Raw genomic sequence first — 22,738 nt, 5'->3', positions numbered from 1 at the left:
TCACCGTCTCCTTTAGCCTAACCGGCATAACCGTGGGACGTAAAACTCAAAGATTTCATTTCATTTCCATCTCTTCAAAGTATCTGTTTTCTGTTAATCCCACTGCAATGCCATCTCCCTTAACATAAACACTGAACTTTTCATGCACTGGTTCAATGCTATTGCAGAAAATTATCTCCCACTAATGTTGGCAGTAAACTTCCTGGCTATAACTCCTCGTTATTTCCCGGGTGCATCTCTGGCAGGTTTTTCATATCATTCAGAAGCATTGGAAGCCATCTGGTATATTTTAGATGGTTGAATAAAAAGAACCAAAGAGCCAATCTGGACAGAGAGTTCACATAAAGCTCAAAGTTGGATTTTTTCGGATTGGTGTAAAAAATCCCAGAATTGAATCCTCTTGTTTGATCGCTGTACTTCAACATGAGAAATTTGGTATTCTTTCACAAGTGTCTTTGCACCATTCCTCAAATGTAAGAGGCTCACCGGTACCTTTTGTTTCATGCTCATATTGAGTATAAGCCTGTTTTCTCAAGATAAACAGGGCATATAATGTATACATTGCCCTTGTAATGTAACGCATTTTGATACAAGACTTAGCTTTACCCGAAGATGTTAACCCAGCCTCAGTGATACATTTAATCCAGCTACTTCGTCTATAAGATCTCCGAGTATATTCATGATAGCCTTCTCCAGATGTAGGACCCCGATCATCACAACATACATGTCTTTATCAACCTTTTCAGGAATTTTTCACTGAAAACCTGTCAACTACATGCATCAGTTCATATTGAACAATATATAAAAATGTTCTGGAATTTTAAAATCAAAATTAAGAGTACAGATGAGAAGGAAACAATTGAATAAAAGTTATTGTTACACAACTCGAAACCCCAAATTCGTGATAGAGATAAATGACCATGCTGATGGCATTTCTATCCTATCTCGTCAATCAAAGTAATGTTTCATATGTTTAAAAACCTTACCAAGTTCTACCACTGTAATTAGATTGGTCAGAATGAAATGAGTTTTGTTGATCTCGTTTGATATGTACTAAAGGCACATATCCTTGCGATATTGACATGAAAAATATAATTGAATAACAACAATAAACTTATCTTAAAGGTGCAGAACTTTTAGACTCTACACTCTGTAAAATTCGGCAAACGCTCACAATAAAGAATATGAATTTAAAAGAAAAGACTTAGAGGAAAAGAGTGCAAAAGTTTCACCGAAAAAATCATCAGTAGTTCATCAACGTCTGCGATGTGATCTTTACTGCAGTTTTCATTGCATTAATGCTGATTTATTGCAGAGAAAGTATTCAGTGTAGAATCCAACTTCTTAATACTACTGAAGCAGTGCTCGTACGGACCACAAAAAATCGTGACTTGTAAGAATAAAGCAGGCAAATCTGTTACCCATGAGACTAGGTAAGTCTTAGGAAAACCTGACTTGAAGTGACTCGGTGTGATCTTACAGAGCCTAGGTGACGATACACTTTCATACATGTGAAGAGTATGTATTTATTAAAATCATTCTAATAAATGTAAAGGTAATTATTATATTTTTCATTGAGTAACAGTGTGCTACCAAATTAAGAGAAATGTCTGTGAAACTTTTGTATAGATAATAATAAATATCGCCATCAAGATTCCTGTATCAGTCTAGATTGCCCATATCACCCGTTTCCTTTTTATGTTGATGATACAGCCGATAATTTTCGTAAAATCAAATCCTAAAAATCTAATTTTATGAATACAAACCAATTGTGTATATTCAGTATCAGATTAAAGGAATGATGAGGTATCCAATATGATAGAGAATCTTTATATAAATATTATTTTGATAAAGAAGTTAAGCCACTAAGGACTATATTTAAGTTTAATGAGGTCACAACATTCAACGTTAATGTCACAACATTTCTTGCTTGAATATTGTTTGGACATGAGTCAATTAAAATTGAGCAGCAAAGCTCGAAATAATTGTTACAGCCACACCATTTTGAAGATGATTGCTTCACTAAAATTTGATATGATTCTTCAACCAGCATGCCAACTTCTTTATACATTAAACCAAGTACCCACAATGCATGTTCAGAGGACATGCTAATGTCGAAGATGATTTCGAGATTTGAGCAAGTCAATTTGTTGTCGTATGGAGTGAGCATTGTTAAATTTTCTTTTCAGATTATCGTAGCACACTTAGGTATAGTTAAATTACTCACACTGTTTTCAATAGCCAAAAGTATGAGTTGTAATTTCTTGAAACGAATAGATAAACTTTAACCGGATGTGATACGTAGAAAGAAGTGAATTTTCCCCACTTTTTATGGGAAAAGGTCTGAAGCTGTATCCACATTTACTTAAGAAAGGTAAAATAACGACGTATAATGTTCAAGCGGAAAATTTCTATTTTATCAAAGTACATTCCTTAAAGAATATTTGTTAAAATGTGGTTACGTGTAAGAAAGAATAAGGGCATTCGTGTACTTAAAGTCCTATGTTTGATTCTTGCAATGTTATCTAAACCAATTATACATTGATTCGATACATATATAATTTTATCTTGTGTCAGAGTTTATGACGAGTTGATTCCTTACTGGGTGTGAGAAATATCAAATAGACGTTCGGATACAAAAGATTAAAATTTCCGTAACAATTAAGGGAACTTGCCCCTTTTCATTGACTTGTACCATGTTTCAAATTAATATGATTCAGTAATGATCGGAACAATCCTAGTTTGAATATTTTAGTCAAAACCCAATTTATAAAACATTATAACACACCAATGTAAATAATGTTTAAATCAGTTCCAGGTTACAGCAATAATATTATATAAATCTCCATTTAAAGTGCTTGAACTTTATAAATAATCGTACATTGCCTCTAGTGGCTTTTACTATACAGGTTTCACAGCTTGTGATTACTCAATCATTTCTTCAAAACCCGTAATGTACACTTATGTCCAAAATTATTGTCGCATGTCTATAAATATGTTGTTGGAATTTAATTTGATAACGATTTATAATTCTTTTCCTATGAAATTTAATACAAATATACATTTCCCGATTGTGCACATAATATCAGTATTAAAAGTATGATGGGAAATCATATCAAATTGTATTCTTAGAAGAAGACAGTTATAGATATGCGACAGTCATTTTGGACATGAGTGTACTCTCAAAGAATAAAATAACATTCATGATGATCTTGAAAACGGTACAAGTTTAATTTCCGAAAATCAATTGTTTGGTTATTTGTTAAAAATCTGTGTTTCATTTATAAGTGTTTAACACGGAACCTGAAACAAATCAGAACTCTTGTGATTATATTATAATGTAGGACTCTTAAATTTTGGAGACTCTAGTTTCATTTCCGGTGGGAACGGATATCACATTAATGTTACTTTCATATATGTTCTGAAATTAACTTTAGAATACAGCTTTGGTTTTAAGTCTAGTTAATGTGATCACACAAGAAATGTGTTGATGGTATAATGTTCTTTTTCTCATTAAAAGTCTATCTTAAAAGATGGTTCCAAAGGTGCAAATAAATTCAATTGCATAATATGTCTAAGATGTTGAACCATGATTCGATCGCCTCACTGTGACTCTGATATGCTTTCATTTTACGAGTAAGCGTGGAAGCAATGATTAAATTTGGTGACATTTGGTACATATGATATATAACTCATTTCAAAGATTTGACTTTTACCTCCGTGCATGTAATGTGCAAGCCTCAAGTCATGTGTCAACAAAATTATATTAAAAAAGTAAGAAATAATGTACTAAATACTTACAGGACATAATTTGATTTTTCAACTTTGCTTTCCAGATCAAAGCACATGTCGTTGATATCTACGGTCCCATTGTCCCTGTGATTCTATTGACTAATATATATATATATTTCACCCAAAGGGGCAGGTAACGTTGTGACCACACACTGATAAAAATTGTCTTTTAACATTTTAAACTTTGCAAGAAGGGAACAATACATTAAGATCGCGGGTTTTGTTTCTAGAGATCAGACTTAACACATTTTATGGTCCCAAACTAAATTGAAGTGAAACTTCTTTCCCATGAGTATGTTTACCTACCATTACGTTTAAAATAGAGAACAATACTCTAATTATGAGAATAATGTATATATCCGTATACAAATAGATGTTTGATTCTCACTTTCAACAGAGGCTCTAATCGATATACCACAGAATACTGAATACTTCAATATAAAGTCAACTAGTAGGCGTTTAATCCTTGTGGCCAGTTTGCATAAAGTTACTGGAAACTCCAACATTTATGTTTACAACTGATCCATTGACGATACCATTTAAATCAATGCAAAAACGACACACATTTATAAGTTTATCATAACTCTTACGTATTGCTATTGGTGTCTTCGTTACGGTTTATTTTAATTAACTTTTCAATTAAAATCACTAAATTACTGTAAGGTAATTAATATTCTTTTAGTTCGTCGTGAATCAAACCCGGGAGCAGGTGTGGATTCTTATCTTCAAAGCATGCGATCCCAGATCGATTTCGCAGATGTACCGATTTCTGAATAACTTTGGAGCGGTTTCAGGTTTACATATTTATTTTTCTAAGTATAGCTATTCATATCCTAATGTTCAAGAAACTTAATGAGGCGAACCCCCATGGTTCCTCAAAATCGTTACCCTTGTGCGTACGACTCGATGTTGAAAGGGGCACTCAATTTAAAAAGAACCAACCAACCAATTGTATATCCACTTCTGTTTGCGCTGAACCTTACCTTACAGATTCTTAGTAAATTACGTGATAGGAAGAAAAGGTAATGTCTTGATTCAACTTCTGTTGTATTGAAGTTGCACAACTGTTAAAACGCCACGTATAAAAGTGACAATTCTTGAGCAATAAACGAAAGTATATATGAGAGGTGAAGGAGGGAAGAAATTTCATTAGTTCTTTCAGAGTTTTGTATGGAGATGCATGGAATAATTTGTCATTGGTTTCATCATAAAATCATTTCCAATTGTTGGTTTCAATCTCATATTTTCTCTTGTAAAAAACATAATGCAATATTTGTATTTTTATAAACATAGAAATATTTATCGTACTAATTTTTGGAAAGAATACTACATTTTATGGTTTATATTTTATTTTCATAATAGTGACGAAATATGAATTTGTTACAGCTGACTGTGATTGAAGGGCAGTTTGTTGGAAATGATTACTTCTTGCCGGCGGCTGCTACAGCTCCGGATGATGCAAGAGCTTGAGCGTCTGAAACAAAAGAAACAATATTTTGGTTATAAAAAAGAACCGACAGACCAGGGATAACAAATAAGAAATATTCTATATTTTTTCAATGAATCTCAGAATACAGTGGATTAAACAATTGAATCCAATTATTTTTATAAAAGCATGAAAATTTCATTAATCCGTAAGCCTAACTTCTTGACAGACACATAACCATTGCTGATGACATTTCCCATTCTCTCTCTCATCAATCAATCAATCAACGTAATGTTTCATATGCTTACTAAACTTATCAAGATTTACTACTGTGATTAGCTTGGTCAGAGTTGGTTGACTTTTGTTGATAGCTTTCGATATTTACTATATGTATGATCTGTCAGGAAAGTAAATGTAAACCTATTTTTCGAGTCTGGCATTCCTGCGCTCCATCCGTGGAGAGTATGAGAATTAAATCAATCAAATATTTACTGAGGGTCAAAAAGAAAAGTTTAATCTGAATAAGACATTGCAGAGGGACACAAGCTGTGAATACGAATAGTGCATAATGTAAATAAAGGACGACACCGAAAGAGAAAGCCAGAAACAGCTGTTAAACTTAGAAAAAAGAGTAACAATTGTTGAAGTGGGAACATAAAACACAAATACAACAAATACGCCGAAAACTAAACGTTCACCATGCTATGATGTTGGTGTAGTAGCTAAGGTGCTGGCTTACAAATTCAAAGGTCGCCAGTTCGAATCTTCGATGAGGACATTTTTAAAAAATTTTGTTTATAATACATGCAGCTCATGAGAGATGGTAAAAGAGATCGTATTTAGTCTTCCGTAGCAATTATTATTGGTAAGGTTTAGTACAGATAATACTTTTTGTCTTTGCGTATTGCTTTTATTCTTTTCTTCATTTCAAAAGAGAATATCCGAACAAATGCCACCAAAATTCTTCATACTTTGAATGTAAACGCCATTTGCAATTAGTAAAGAATAAAAATTGAACGTTCCGATGTAGCTGCAAAAAGTAAAAAGAAAAACATGGAAGTAAACCATACTCATGGTTATTAAAAATACAATTTCTACATGCCTTACACCTCCCGACCACGTTTCTACGTTAGCAAGTAAGAGGTTTGTGTTTAGGTCAGGCTGGTCAATATGTTTTACAAAGGGGCCCTGTTTAGCTCTGACGCACCACAAATGCGAGAAGCGAGCAAACCACTTTTTCTCTCTCCCTCTGTGTGTCTGTTTATCTATCTATCTGTATATATATATATATATATATATATATATATATATATATATATATATATATATATATATATATATATATATAACGCTATTTGTGAATGCCGTAAGCACCCTAATTTTCAGCGGATTGAGATGAAACTTGGCACAAACATTAATTGTTGAAATATCTTCAGTTTGTTAACCAGAATAATCAGACGAAAATGTTCAAAATGGCGGCCCTTTAAACTCTTAAAAACTTCGAAGGGAACCAAATTTCCCCCATAAATGGGTATTCAGAAAGTTTGAATAACTTTTCCTCTTTTACTGAAATATTTGTGTGCAGAGACTTATTGAAATATTGGACCCGATTAATCGCATAAAGAATGTTCACGCCCTTTCGCTACGGTCAGGCTGTTTTTTTTTTTTTTTTTTTTTGCAGGAGGGGGTTATTTTCGTATCGGAACAAGATGATTGCTAGTGATGATGTGAAATTACACATTGAAAGTGAAGTAACTTGTGAAACGTGTTATTTTAAAGAATAATATAATAAATGTGCTTTCCTCTAACACAGAGAGAGCGTGAATGGCGAGGAGTGTTATTTGGTTTGCTTTTTAGTAACACATTGCATTGCAAATAAAGGTAGGCAACATTAGTAGTAAGTAAAACAATAATAATAATAATAATAATAATAATAATAATAATAATAATAATAATAATAATAATAATAATAATAATAATAATAATAATAATAATAATAATAGGTGTTGTTTGTGGCAAGGCAATATCTTCCTCAATTCTTCTTCAAACGTAATGATTGTAACGCCATATCTCCCTTACAAACAAAATATTAGCAATTTATATCGAGAGAACGGGAAACTGTTGAGTGATGGGAGCAACGTTGGACAGTATGCACTCATAGTACTCAGAAAAATAAGCGATTTCAATGAAAAATGAACGAAGAGTCATTGCCGTTGGTAGTCATGGAGCCAAGCAGATCCCTCATTAGGCAAAATGTCGATAACTTATATCGAGAGAACAGGAGGTGATAGTGAGATGGGACCAACGTTGGACACCGTGGACCCATAAGGCGCATCGAAAAAATTAGGGGGGCTGGCGCCAGCCAGCCTTACTTATTTCTACATAATAATATAAAATTATATTGTCGAAAAACACCCACGAGTTAGCTAGTAATATTTCATATTATTATTATTATTATTATTATTATTATTATTATTATTATTATTATTATTATTATTATTATTATTATTATTATTATTATTATTATCGACAGCGTCTTTTCATTACGTGTGCATGTTTGACATGAAGCCAAAGAGAAGATCCATCATTCGTAAAAAGAATAAGAATAGCCAGTTACTTTAATTGTGAACGACGGCGAAAAATACGAAAAGAGACAACCTTAGCGAAAAGAAACAATACTTTCTCTCAAATGGATAAACAAATCAAGCCGAGATAGATTCGAACTTGCATGGACGGCGCGAACAGCCAGTTCATTGTCCACTTTTTTTTTTAACTGATTCACCGAATGTGTTTTAGTAACTTACTTATTGCTAATTTTACTTGCTTCACTCGTTTAACTTGCTTTTTCTAAGAACTTATAACGACAGGGACACGAACACAGAAACATCGAGGACAGTTAAAAATCATAAATGCTCTCCCGCCGGGAATCGAACCCGGGACACCATGCACCAAAGGCGCACGTGCTAGCCACTAGACCAGCGGGCAGGGCAATGCTCACTCTCTGTGTCGTTAGGGATTACGACCACTGTATTGCCAGCTATCACTTCTGTGGGTTGTATACTATGATCACATGTTTCTTCTTTGCTGGAAGAGTTAAACCTACATTCTATGTAATACATGAGGTATTTAGACCTACATGCTCTTCATATAATGTAATAAAAGTGTCATGCTGGGAATAAGAAAAAGAACATTCCTTGGACAAAACGGAAACTATTGGCATCAGAAATATTTATCTACGAGGCATGCGCAGTAGTATATTTCAGATTAGTTACTGTTTAGTTCAGTAAACGAAGAAAGGGGTATAAAAAAGCAAATATGTCGAGTCAACGAGATCGACCAGAGTTGACAGAGGCGAAGTAGTAACACAACAACTTCGTTAAATTGATAATTGGTTCTTTATTCTGTAGTAGATCGTATCACAACTTTACGGGAGAGCAGAGAAAGACTTACTAACGCTGTCCTATAGTATGCATTAATAACACGATCATACAGACACAAATGGATGTAACTGTGAGTACTACAACTTGGATTTAACGAAAGCCGTTTAGATATTCAGTGGTTTGCAGGGTTGTATAAGACACAAAAAGTTAAGACACAATACAATTCTTCATACCTCAGCTTCCAGTAACTAGATACATGCAATTTCAGGATAGATACTGAAACTGCTGTAGGATTTTAATAGATGACGTATTGCAGGATACAAAATGCTTTGCATTACTTGTTTGTTTGTAGACAGCTACTAGCTTAGTGTTCCGAAAGGTTGGGTATAAACTAGGGATAGTCAATTCCGGAATTATTACTTTCCGGACTCCCGAAAGTAAAACCGGACAAATTCCGGAATTCGGAAAATTCCGATTTTGGAATAATTCCGGAATTCGGAAAATTCCGATTTTGGAATAATTCTGGAATTCGGAAAAATCCGGAATTTAGAAATTTCTGATTTCGTTTACATTCCGGAATTCGGAACAATCCGGATTTTTTTCGAAATCCGGAATTTTTCTCAATTCCGGAATTATCTAAATTCCGGATTCTTCCCAAGTTCCGGAATGCTTCTGAATTATGGAGTTTAACTGAATTCCATAATTTTCCGAAATCCGGAAAGTGAAAGTTCCGCTTCCAAAAATGAATTTATTTTGATTAATATGAATCATGGTGGAAATAAGTCTTTGACCAGGTAATGGCGACTGCTTTGAAAGAAATAGAGAGTATGAGAATTCAATCTGTCATATTTGTAGTTTCGTGTGGAGAAAATACAAACTTGTGAACCAACGGTTTAAGGAAAACTCAGTTATTAATGTAAACTTTTCGGACATCATAAAAGAAATACGAAAGACATTTTGAATCGAAGAAATATAACATACAAGTTTGCAAGCGGAGACAAAGAAACCTAACGTAACCAGACTAAAGACGAATCGTTTACCGCGTAGCGATCAAGGTCGAGCTGTTTTCCAGGGCGAGTTTCGAGTTGAGTCGAGTTTGATAATGGCTCGCTCGCTCGTTCAGCTCGTTTTAACTTTTTTAAATAATGGCCTGGTTAGACTGGAAAGCGAAAGCCATGAGAAATGTAAGCACTAATATGGAATACTTTTTAGTGCTGCTCACGACAGGGGTGCGTCTCGTCTCGTAATTTTAGTGCATCTCGTGGGGCAATTTTTGTGTCTCTCGTCTCGTCTAGATAACGAGAAGACAAGGGTTTTTTTATTATTACGAGACAGCCTCAAGTGTCGTAATCACCAATATAAGTACCGGTATATACTGTTGTTCTTAAAATCAAGGCTGAGACCTGCACTGTCGAATTTTTGAGCCCAAGCAGAAGACCAACTCGGGTAGCGATATCAACCGGCTCTGCTCGTATCAACTGAGCGAACATCTCGAGTCGGCTCGGTTGGGATGAGCCGATGACCCGATCCGGCTTAGTTGGAACGAGCCATCGACTCAGCTCAATTGAGCCGATGGCTCGAGCTTTCTCGGTTGGGATGGGTACCCTACTCGGCTCATGTAAACCGGTTCAAGCCAGCTAAGTTGAAATTAGTCCATCGGCACGTTTCGATTCAGCTCAACTAAGCCGATGGCTCAAATCGGCTCGGTTGGGTGAGCTGTTGGCTCGGCTCACTTCTTGGTTCGGTTCAATAGTGAATGAGCTGTAAGCCGAGCCGCTCGACCCGTTGAGAAGCCTAAACCCGGTCCCAGCTGTTTTGAACATGTTTGGCTGAAGCCTATAACTCTTAACAATTTTTGGCTCGAGCCCGAAAACTTGCCCCTTCGGAACTCAAACCCAGAACGTGACCGATGTCCTTCCCTCCTGAAGATTTCGCGACGACCGAGATAGACAGTCAATTAGCTTTTACTATTCAGATACAAACCGTATATCTTTTGAAGATTATACACGGTGTTGATATAATAATAATAATAATAATAATAATAATAATAATAATAATAATAATAATAATAATAATAATAATAATAATAATAATAATAATAAAAGCTTTAAACTTGCCGTTGAAATTTGGCAAAACTTACTTAAAAGTAGAGATTTCGGGGAAAGGGTTCAGTACCTTCAAGACAGTGGCGTAGGGAAGGGGGCCCGGAGGGGCCGGCCCCCCAAAGAGGTCCGATAATGTACTTTGGTACTTTGATGATTGTAATTTTGTTATATATTTTTATGTTTATATATTTTTTGTTTGTAATTTTTCTATATGTGCCTGTAACAGCACTTGCCCCCCCCCAAACACACATCCTGGCTACGCTACTGCTTCAAGACACCTCTGCAACTACCAACATTTTAAACTACAACGTTCCATTGAAGTTTCATGTAGAAAGTATTCTACTGTACGTTTTAAGGAAAATAACTGTAATAAATATAACTGAATATCACGCAACACTAAGGCATATAATAAACTAATTTTTAGGATATGCAGAGGTAAATATAAAAGCTTTGCTACAAAATACCTACACATAGCATAATTCAATGAGCTCTGAAATATAATGGAACGAAATAGCCTATGAGATTCAGTCTACAGAGCAATTGTTACTTAAAGAATGGACATACACTATTTCGATAATCGAGACAAGAAGGGAAATGTTTACGATACTTTTCGTCTCGTCTCGATTCTCATCTCCAAAGAGAGACGAAAATTTTGAGTTGGTCTTGACCCGTCTCGAATGTAAAATGTTAATTCTCATGTTATTTTATTTGTTTTAGAAACGAGATGAGAAAGTCCTCTTCTCGTGAGCAACATTAAACCAAACCGAAATATTCTTTCCAAATGTCACGCTTCTGCTTGTAATGGTATGACCTGAGCGATAATTAGCTCCTAGCTTTTAATCTTCTACGAGATAATAATAATAATAATAATAATAATAATAATAATAATAATAATAATAATAATAATAATAATAATTATTATTATTATTATTATTATTATTATTATTATTATAATTATTATTATTATTATAAATATTATTATTATTATTATTATTATTATTATTATTATTATTATTATTATTATTATTATTATTATTATTATTATTATTATTATTATTCCTGAAGATTTGATAGTTCAAATATTGCATCCGAGTATTCAAATATCTGAATATAATAAAACATATGTTATCGCTGATCAATCGCCATCAAAATCCTAAAGTAAAAAAAAACATTACAATGTGCATTCGCACAAGCACCTAGACCACTCAACCGCGATCGCTATGCGGTAAAAGATTCGTTTTTAGTTTGATTACGTAAGGTTTCTTTGTCTCCGCTTGCAAACTTGTATGTTATATTCCTTCGGTTCAAAATTTCTTTCGTATTTCTTTTATGAAGTCGGAAAAGTTTACATTAATAACTTGAGTTGTTCTTAAACCGCTGGTTCACAAGTTTGTTTTTTCTCTACACGAAACTATAAATATGACAGATTGAATTCTCATACACCCCATTTCTTTCAAAGAAGTCGCCATTACCTGGTCAAAGACTTATTTCCGCCACGATTCATATTAACCAAAATAATTTCATTTTTCGGAACGGAACTTTCACTTTCCGGATTTCGGAAAATTATGAAATTCAGTTAAACATCGGAATTCAGAATAATTTCGGAACTCGGAAACAATCCGGAATTTAGAAAATTCCGGAATTGAGAAAGACTCCGGATTTCGAAAAAAATCGGATGTTTCCGAATTCCGGAATATTAAAGAAATCAGAAATTTCTAAATTCCGGATTTTTCCGAATTCCGGAATTATTCCAAAATCGGAATTTTCCGAATTCCGGAATTTGTCCGGTTTTACTTTCGGGAGTCCGGAAAGTAATAATTCCGGAATTGACTATCCCTAGTTTATACCCAACCTTTCGGAACACTAAGCTAGTAGCTGTCTACAAACAAACAAGTAATGCAAAGCATTTTGTATCCTGCAATACGTCATCTATTAAAATCCTACAGCAGTTTCAGTATCTATCCTGAAATTGCATGTATCTAGTTACTGGAAGCTGAGGTATGAAGAATTGTATTGTGTCTTAACTTTTTGTGTCTTATACAACCCTGCAAACCACTGAATATCTAAACGGCTTTCGTTAAATCCAAGTTGTAGTACTCACAGTTACATCCATTTGTGTCTGTATGATCGTGTTATTAATGCATACTATAGGACAGCGTTAGTAAGTCTTTCTCTGCTCTCCCGTAAAGTTGTGATACGATCTACTACAGAATAAAGAACCAATTATCAATTTAACGAAGTTGTTGTATTACTACTTCGCCTCTGTCAACTCTGGTCGATCTCGTTGACTCGACATATTTGCTTTTTTATACCCCTTTCTTCGTTTACTGAACTAAACAGTAACTAATCTGAAATATACTACTGCGCATGCCTCGTAGATAAATATTTCTGATGCCAATAGTTTCCGTTTTGTCCAAGGAATGTTCTTTTTCTTATTCCCAGCATGACACTTTTATTACATTATATGAAGAGCATGTAGGTCTAAATACCTCATGTATTACATAGAATGTAGGTTTAACTCTTCCAGCAAAGAAGAAACATGTGATCATAGTATACAACCCACAGAAGTGATAGCTGGCAATACAGTGGTCGTAATCCCTAACGACACAGAGAGTGAGCATTGCCCTGCCCGCTGGTCTAGTGGCTAGCACGTGCGCCTTTGGTGCATGGTGTCCCGGGTTCGATTCCCGGCGGGAGAGCATTTATGATTTTTAACTGTCCTCGATGTTTCTGTGTTCGTGTCCCTGTCGTTATAAGTTCTTAGAAAAAGCAAGTTAAACGAGTGAAGCAAGTAAAATTAGCAATAAGTAAGTTACTAAAACACATTCGGTGAGTCAGTTAAAAAAAAAAAAAAAAAAGTGGACAATGAACTGGCTGTTCGCGCCGTCCATGCAAGTTCGAATCTATCTCGGTTTGATTTGTTTATCCATTTGAGAGAAAGTATTGTTTCTTTTCGCTAAGGTTGTCTCTTTTCGTATTTTTCGCCGTCGTTCACAATTAAAGTAACTGGCTATTCTTATTCTTTTTACGAATGATGGATCTTCTCTTTGGCTTTATGTCAGACATGCACACGTAATGAAAAGACGCTGTCGATAATAATAATAATAATAATATGAAATATTACTAGCTAACTCGTGTGTGTATTTCGACAATATAATTTTATATTATTATGTGGAAATAAGTAAGGCTAGCTGGCGCCCGCCCCCCTAATTTTTTCGATGCACCTTATGGGTCCACGGTGTCCAACGTTGGTCCCATCTCACTATCACCTCCTGTTCTCTCGATATAAGTTATCGACATTTTGCCTAATGAGGGATCTGCTTGGCTCCATGACTACCCACTGCAATGACTCTTCGTTCATTTTTCGTTGAAGTCGCTTATTTTTCTGAGTACTATGAGTGCATACTGTCCAACGTTGCTCCCATCACTCAACAGTTTCCCGTTCTCTCGATATAAATTGCTAATATTTTGTTTGTAAGGGAGATATGGCGTTACAATCATTACGTTTGAAGAAGAATTGAGGAAGATATTGCCTTGCCACAAACAACACCTATTATTATTATTATTATTATTATTATTATTATTATTATTATTATTATTATTATTATTATTATTATTATTATTATTATTATTATTATTATTATTATTATTATTGTTTTACTTACTACTAATGTTGCCTACCTTTATTTGCAATGCAATGTGTTACTAAAAAGCAAACCAAATAACACTCCTCGCCATTCACGCTCTCTCTGTGTTAGAGGAAAGCACATTTATTATATTATTCTTTAAAATAACACGTTTCACAAGTTACTTCACTTTCAATGTGTAATTTCACATCATCACTAGCAATCATCTTGTTCCGATACGAAAATAACCCCCTCCTGCAAAAAAAAAAAAAAAAAAAAAAAAAAAAAAAAAAAAAAAAAAAAAAAACAGCCTGACCGTAGCGAAAGGGCGTGAACATTCTTTATGCGATTAATCGGGTCCAATATTTCAATAAGTCTCTGCACACAAATATTTCAGTAAAAGAGGAAAAGTTATTCAAACTTTCTGAATACCCATTTATGGGGGAAATTTGGTTCCCTTCGAAGTTTTTAAGAGTTTAAAGGGCCGCCATTTTGAACATTTTCGTCTGATTATTCTGGTTAACGAACTGAAGATATTTCAACAATTAATGTTTGTGCCAAGTTTCATCTCAATCCGCTGAAAATTAGGGTGCTTACGGCATTCACAAATAGCGTTATATATATATATATATATATATATATATATATATATATATATATATATATATATATATATATATATATATATATATATATATATATATATATATATATATATACAGATAGATAGATAAATAGACACACAGAGGGAGAGAAAAAGTGTTTTGCTCCCTCCTCGCACCTGTGGTGCGTCAGAGCTAAATCGAGCCCCTTTACACAACGTATTGACCAGCCTAACCTAAACGCAAACCTCTTACTTGCTAACGTAGAAACGTGGTCGGGAGGTGTAAGGCATGTAGAAATTGTATTTTTAATAACCATGAGTATGGTTTACTTCCATGTTTTTCTTTTTACTTTTTGCAGCTACATCGGAACGTTCAATTTTTATTCTTTACTAATTGCAAATAGCGTTTACATTCAAAATATATGAGGAATTTTGGTGGCATTTGTTCGGATATTTTTCTCTTTTGAAATGAAGAAAAGAATAAAAGCAATACGCAAAGACAAAAAGTATTATCAGTACTAAACCTTACCAATAATAATTGCTACGGAAGACTAAATACGATCTCTTTTACCATCTCTCATGAGCTGCATGTATTATAAACAAAAGTTTTTAAAAATGTCCTTTACCGAAGATTCGAACTGGCGTCCTTTGCATTTGTAAGCCAGCACCCTAGCCACTACACCAACACCGTAGCATGGTGAACGTTTAGTTTTCGGCGTATTTGTTGTATTTGTGTTTTATGTTCCCACTTCAACAATTGTTACTCTTTTTTCTAAGTTTAACAGCTGTTTCTGGCTTTCTCTTTCGGTGTCGTCCTTTATTTACACTATGCACTATTCGTATTCACAGCTTGTGTCCTTCTGCAATGTCTTATTCAGATTAAACTTTTCTTTTTGCCCCTCAGTAAACATTTGATTGATTTAATTCTCATACTCTCCACGGATGGAGAGCAGGAATGCCAGACTCGAAAAACAGGTGTTCATTTACTTTCCTGACAGATCATACACTCAGCGACAAAAGATTCTTTGCTTTTGGTAACATTTTTTTGGTAATAACAGTGGAACGTGCATTGTTTCAACGACTTTCACATTTGGAACGTACATAAAATTATATTACGTACATAAAATTACATAAAATTACATAAAATTAAATTACATATTGTCCTTCCATTCAGAAGTTATTTAGAAAACTAATGTAATCAAACAGAAAGAAATTTTGTCACTGACTGTACGTATTCTTGTGACATTGATTTAAAACATAATTAAAGAACAGCTACAAATTCATCTTAAAGGTGCTGAATTTTAAAATTCTACGATCTTTCAAATTCGGTAAACGATTACAATAAAATATATGAAAAGATTTAGAGTAAAACGAGTGGAATTGTTTCACCAAAAAAATCAAGAGTAGTTCATAATTGTCTGTGATGTTACCTCTGTTTACTGCATTTTTCATTGCATTAATTCGGGTTTATTGCAGACTGAGTTCTCAGTTAATCCCAACTCCGTAGTGCTATTGGAGAAGAACTGGTAGTGGTCACAAAACTTCGTGACTCGTAAGCCTGAAGCAGGCAAATCTGTTACCCACGAGAGTAGGTAACTTGGTGAGACACTTGACCTGAAGTGACTCGGTGGGGCAGGACAGAGCGGAGGTGGCGAAACAACGCCATACATTTGAAGAGTATGTATGGGCGTGGTAATGTAAATGTAAGAAGCACGATTGTTCTCTCTTTTTATCTCTCTCTCCTCTCACTAAACCTATAATTTCCTTGCTGTCATATTGATTCCATTTTTGTGTGTCAAACCGATGCGTATATAATATATGTTATGCCGCTAAATGCAAATGATATTTTACTAAAATGTTTCTTGTATACTCTATGTTCAAAGCCATAACAGTGTTTTCCAATGCTGGATGGCGATTAAACATAAAACTATATTTAAAATAGTCAATACACGGTACATTGACTAAAATATGTCATACCAGAAATCAAATACAATAATACTTCAACTAAGTCCATTAATCAATCATCTCTAAAGTTGTACAATAATGATGTAGAGCTGATAAATCCACGGTTTTCTTTAAGTCATCAGATCTGTCCGCGTCACCGCTTCAGGCCTGGTCTGTGAAATAATGTTCATAGGCGAGTGACCAGAATAAAAACTGCGACTCAAATGAGTGAGATCACCCACTGATCTGTGAGTTGTGTCATCATGACATGTGCAAGCGACTGTCGGTGAGATGAAGCCATATTTACATCATAATAACCTTAAAAGTCTATAAACTAGTTCTCTTTTCTCGCTCTTAATATCAAGTTTATCATTTACGTTGACAACCTACAGAGGAGACTGACCACCTTAGATCTGCCCTACTGGCTTAATGGAACTACGTAGTTACGTCAGAGTAAATGAGCTAGAAGCTGCCTTTGGGTAGAACATTAAAGAAATAAATTTTAAGCGGCAATTTTGGATGACAATAGAGTAATTATTTATAGTGAAATAACCTCGAAACTGTTTTCAAACAATAATTTCCCCCTCAATACGTCCTCTGTGTATTGTATTTCTTATACCATCCTTATGTCACATTATAATTTAGGAAAAAATACATAAACGTTTCTTTGCACTAACTCTCGTATGCCTACACATCTAAAATTACTAAATGTAACTAACAATTAGACACCAGTTACGAATAATTAAAAGTGATTTTTGTAAATGAAAGTAAAAATTTAGGGAATACTTACTAGCTACAGCGCTAATCTGAAAAGAATTACAAATAAATCATTATTATATTTTATTGAGAAGTACCTAGATAAACTAATGTATATGCAAACGTAAATATATTTCATATTTATTTTTTAATTTTAGAAAATAGAAATAACTTGCTATCTAAGAAAACATACTAAAATGACAATATTGATATCATTTATCGAGTGTAAACGTCGTTATAAAACCTCTGTTCTGTGTGATCTGCTTTTGACAAAAGAAAAGTATTGAAAATTTTCAATTGGTATAATCTGAAAATCAAACTTGGTATTTTTGGATAAGAAGTCATTATGTGGAATTGTTGAACAATGACAAATAATAGATATTCGATCTTCCTAGTCAAATGGTTTTAGTTTAATGTAAGAGGAAAAGCAAACGAGAAAATGAAGTTTCCTAAAATTAGAACTTTCAAAGAGTAACACTGAAACCACAGTGCATATGAGTAGTTTAAATCATGCTTATGCACTTTCTAATGATGAATTCGGATCGATTTTCACCCTAATTAATATTAGCCATTATATTGGAATAGTAACACGTGTAATTTACAAGTAAATTTTCTTACTTCACTATATTTCGGAAAATTTTTAGCATAAAAGAAAATAAACTTTCCTGTCCTCTGGGTACGGTAGAAATGGGTAAAATTCTAACCTAGGGTGTTTTGTTTTAAATTGAAACTCAAATCGCACACAGATAGAGAAAGCAATTCCAAATTATTATACTCCTTTGATCCAAAACTAGATTATTTGTTTTCATCTAGATAGACTATTCCTCGTAAAAATAATTTGGAATTACTCTTATATATAAACAATTATACTTTATAATAAAAATAAAATGTATTCATTTTTGGATCATTTTCTTTTTAATACTAGTAGATCATTATCAATGCTGATTCCATGAAGGTGCCATTTTCACTATCTTTGTCATCAAATGGAGGTACTTGAGCTTAGTCTAAAAATTGTCTAAAGTAGTGCTCGAGAAATTTTCTTCTGATCTAGGCGTCAATTCCGGAACGAAGCCTCACTATGATACAAAATTTAATTTGATATGTAGACTACATATTTCTGGCTTTAGATTATAGTTACTGGTGTAATTTACTTTAAATAAATGTATTGATGGTATTACGCATACACTTTTGGAAGCTTAAGATAATTTGCAAACTTTGAACTTTATGAAGTATTTATCATCATCATTTCGTTTTAACACAAGTCAGATTTACTGACAGATATAAATTTATATATATATATATATATATATATATATATATATATATATATATATATATATATATGTGTGTGTGTGTGTGTGTGTGTGTGTGTGTGTGTGTGAAGACTTCACTCATATACCCAATCATCATAGCAACCTGGATTTTCTGAACCTTGGTTAAGTCTTTACCTAATCCAGAGCTAAAAGTAGTAGAGCTTAAGTCTATGTATTTAATTTTGTTCAGGTCTCTAAGATTGATTTTATGTTGATAACTGAAGCTTCCAACAGCTGGGAAGCTGTGTGTAATAGATGCTAACGTAATTACAAAGCATGAAACCTGGTCTGAGGTTTTACCTAATACATAACACAGCTATACCTAACTTATTCATCTAAATTACAGCAGTCGTAATAGTAGATATTTGCAACGTGCCCCTTGATTTCCTATCTCAAGTCACGCTCAAGTCGGTAAGAAAATTATTGAAGTTTCTCTTTCGAGATGATTTTGTACATGGGATATCACCAAGTATTCGTCAACGGATGTAAATATCTTTACTTAATTTATAACTTAGTTTGTGGACATTAAATTATCATGGACCTGTGATGATATGAGACCATACACATATGCTTGCAATTTCCTGTTTAACCAAAACAACCTTTATCAGCTGTTACCATAATTTTAATATGGTTCATTCTTGATTAAATATCCCATCTACCAGCGTTAATTTGTATTTCATAATTAGATGTATTTATTAATGGTACTAATCGAAGTTGATTTAATACATTCTTGCTTTTAAGCAAGTGGTAGATTATACCACAAACTTCCTCTTTCTGATGCAAGTTTAGCTGTATTACCACGCATAAATGACTTGTAATATTATTCTATTTCAGAGGGGGTGAAAATAACTTAGTGATACGACCCTGGAGCCACCCAAGTACATGGTGCTATTGGACTAGTACTAGTGGTGGTGCATCTACCTTGTAACAGAATCAATTGCTGACTACCAGTTTCCACGATACTGTTAGATTTTCTGTACCATTACAAACACTCTGTCTACTGAAGTCAAATTATCTATCGGAGCTGTGGAAGATTTCATTGTGGTATCAGTTTCTGACTTTGAAATACACTACCCATTTAAGGTACACTTTTTTTTTAAAGAAATAATGCTCTTTCTCATTTGGAGGTAAAACCCTAAAGAAATCATACTGTAATTTCTATTATCTTGGAAACTGTTTGAACTAACTCGATACTTGGTAACTGACAATGCTTATATATGATAGATAATGGCAACTGACTATGAAAATTTGGAATAATAACCATAGTTTCTTTAGGTTTTTAATATAAAACATTTATCTAAAATGTTTCCTTTGATACTTAAAGGTGAATCAGTACCCAGAAGTCAGTACATATTTTAGCTCACTCCCTTAACTACTGCGCAATGAAACGTTACATATTATAAATATTGTATTATAAGATAGAGTAATGTTTCAGCTACGGCACAAGACACTGACTCATTTGGTTGTGTCTCCTGATATCGAAAAATGTAACAAATAAAAGAAAATATTTGATTAGTTTTACAATGAGCACACGAGATGGTACTTGCTGTTCGATCTTACTAGAAGTGCTCCGTTTCATCTAATGTTTATTTGTGTGTGTAAAGTATTTTAACGTAACAATCTAATCACGAAATAGATATCTTGTTTGACCGTTTTTGTGTTATGTTTCATATTTTATTTAAATATTAATTTACATTTAAGGAAATATATTTTGAGACGAAACTTGCGCAGAACGCCATAATGTGTTGTTGCCAAATTTGTACTTTTACAGTAGTAGTCACAATAAGAAAATTCCTGGATTCTAGAGTTGCAGTTGCAGAAGAGGAATCGCGATAAGGTTCGAAAAATAATTTCTCCAGTAAGTATCTAAGCAGAATTCCATGATTACTCCCTTTATTATCTTGCATCAGTAAACATTCGACACTATCTGGCAATGCCACACTATTCAAGGAGCGTTTAGCATAGCACCGAGAACAACCTAGTGATCCACCTTAAAGAGAACAAAATATAGAAGGGATTTGTGGAATGTCATATTTTATTTAAAATTCCCACTTACAGGAAGGTGAAAATCTAAGTTGGTCTTTTTTAAAAGTATAAGTGATGGCCTGGTCTTTCCTTACATAGTACTTATTGAAGACATAGTAACAACGCGTAAAGCCTGAAGTATTGCAACTTTATTAAACAAATCTTGCTTACTTCTCTCTGCAAACCATTGTATTCTTATCAATAGTTATAATTAACTTCAAACTGAAAAAGAGTTCAGCCAATTAAGATCTTTTTTGAAGTCCAAATATTAATGGTTCCCACCTACAGTTGTTGAAAGGTAGTCATTATAAATGAGTGGTCTGTGCTTAATTCAATTATAGTTCGCTGCCATAGGTACAGTATTTATACACTCAGTTATTACTGTATATTTCACAATTTACCCGAACAATCTTATGTGGTGAAATATTTTTTTTTGCATATTATCTGAAGTGTAATCGGTGACAGAAGAAATACTTACGGAGCAAACGACCATCATGACGGCGAGAAGGAAATACTTCATATTTGAAATTTAGATGTTAGCGATAATGTGAACAGTCAGTACAGAAGTGCATAGTAAGCAACAGTCACAGTGTCTAGCTTCAATACTAGACTGAACCAAATCGTAATAAAAAGCAGCAATGATTTTTTCTTATTCTTTTGAGCTTAACATTGTATGCAAAATACAGTAATAAAAAACATTTTATTGCACAACGATTTGTATTCAACAAAATGTGCATTACTAATTAAGATATTACATATCTTTATGATTCAAAAAACCTATAAGGTCATATGTACAATTGGCGCTGGTGATTATACTTCTGTCTAAAATAAAACAATTGTCCTGTGTCAGTAATTATGACTTATGGAAATCATTAGAAAAAGCATCTAGTGAATCATCTATTACCTCACAATCCGTAATCTTTCGACAGAAGAAGGCAAACAATTCATTGTACATTCACCTACTAGAAAAATAATTGAAAGAATGTAAAAGTTTACAATAAGGAATGGTAAAGTTCTACAATGTTTGTTCTATTAGTATACAAAGAAAAATAATGTTAAATATGAGGTGAGTTCGATTAATGAAAAATAAAACCATGGTCCTTGGGAGAAAAGTTGTGATACAGGTAATGCTATAATCAGCTTACCATAGTCTCTGGAATAAATTCATTCTTCGTGAAATTGCCAACAAAAGTTTTCCCATTCTACACTAGAAATCCTCTTCGTTTGCGGAGGTTTTGTGACCCGTTCTGAGATTGAAGTTATCTAACAAACAGAAAGCAGATTTTAGTAAATGAACTTGGGGCTATCTTCTTTCGCGAGATAGTAGTGCACATTTAAAGTGTTAATATTACAAACTGGGAGAGCGCCACAGCCCGAAATAGTGGAGATAAAGCGTCTTAAATTTTCCGACTCACCGCATATGCGTTATAACGCGAAAAGTTATCAAGTGACGAGGATGAGAGGAATGAGAGGGAAATCCTCTTTGGTAATACTGGATGTATGCTAACGAAAGAGGATTTCCCCCTCATCCCCATTCTAACACCCACACTGCCTACAGATATAGACACGAAGCGTCAAGAAAATTTTTTACACAACGACTTTGGTTGCCATAATATACCTCGTGATATCAATATTTACAGAATAGGTTATATCTTGTTGCTAGTTAACATGGAAAATTGAAAGGTTTTACAATTGATTTGAACATTTCTATTGTTTTATGCATTATAAATATCTATTTATTTGTTAAAGCAAAAAGTTGACTCGTAC

At 33.7% G+C, this 22,738-nt stretch overlaps 1 long non-coding RNA gene across 1 annotated transcript; it reads right to left on the bottom strand.

The window, feature by feature from the left end:
* Window positions 1–5,134: 5,134 nt before the first annotated feature.
* On the bottom strand, window positions 5,135–21,589 carry LOC145661972 (uncharacterized). The gene is made up of 3 exons (XR_014126923.1): window positions 21,450–21,589; window positions 17,668–17,683; window positions 5,135–5,266 (listed from the first exon to the last, which is right to left on the bottom strand). It is a non-coding gene; the product is annotated as an uncharacterized LOC145661972 (long non-coding RNA).
* Window positions 21,590–22,738: the final 1,149 nt, after the last annotated feature.

This window comes from Thermobia domestica, chromosome 10 (genome assembly GCF_964235325.1).
Source record: "Thermobia domestica chromosome 10, izTheDome1.hap1.1, whole genome shotgun sequence".
NCBI classification, from domain to species: Eukaryota; Metazoa; Arthropoda; class Insecta; order Zygentoma; family Lepismatidae; genus Thermobia; species Thermobia domestica.
Note: the sequence above shows the minus strand (reverse complement) of the source record. Positions and strands in the feature narration are given on the sequence as shown.